This window comes from Arachis ipaensis, chromosome B05 (genome assembly GCF_000816755.2).
Source record: "Arachis ipaensis cultivar K30076 chromosome B05, Araip1.1, whole genome shotgun sequence".
Taxonomy (NCBI): Eukaryota; Viridiplantae; Streptophyta; class Magnoliopsida; order Fabales; family Fabaceae; genus Arachis; species Arachis ipaensis.
This window is the reverse complement of record NC_029789.2, coordinates 145,397,354-145,397,799: the sequence shown is the minus strand read 5'-3', so window position 1 is coordinate 145,397,799 and position 446 is coordinate 145,397,354.

The window sequence follows — 446 nt, the reverse complement described above, 5'->3', positions numbered from 1 at the left end:
AGAATGTCCTAATCACCAGAATATTCATTATTTATTTTACGGTAAAGATTGTATATATCTAATACAACTTTGTTTATATTAGTCATGCATTTTTGTAAAATTTCTCTTTATATGTGAAAGAAAATGACATTTTTATAAATAAAAGCGAAAATGAGTGTGATTTTAGAATCTCCTAAAAAAAGAATGTCATTTTTTACACGAAAAAATTGATTTATTTAATATTTTTTTATGTTGGATACAGTGTAACTAAAACCTAATCGATTTGAGTTTTACATCTGATAATGAAGAACATTAAGTCAATAATTATTCGGTGAACAAACGAGTATATGTATATAACACAACCTTTGGTAACTCTTGTTTCAAACACTTAATTTATAAAAAAATATGATATTTACAAATTCATTAAAAAAATATTCATCTGCAAATGTTAAAAATATGATAGTAAG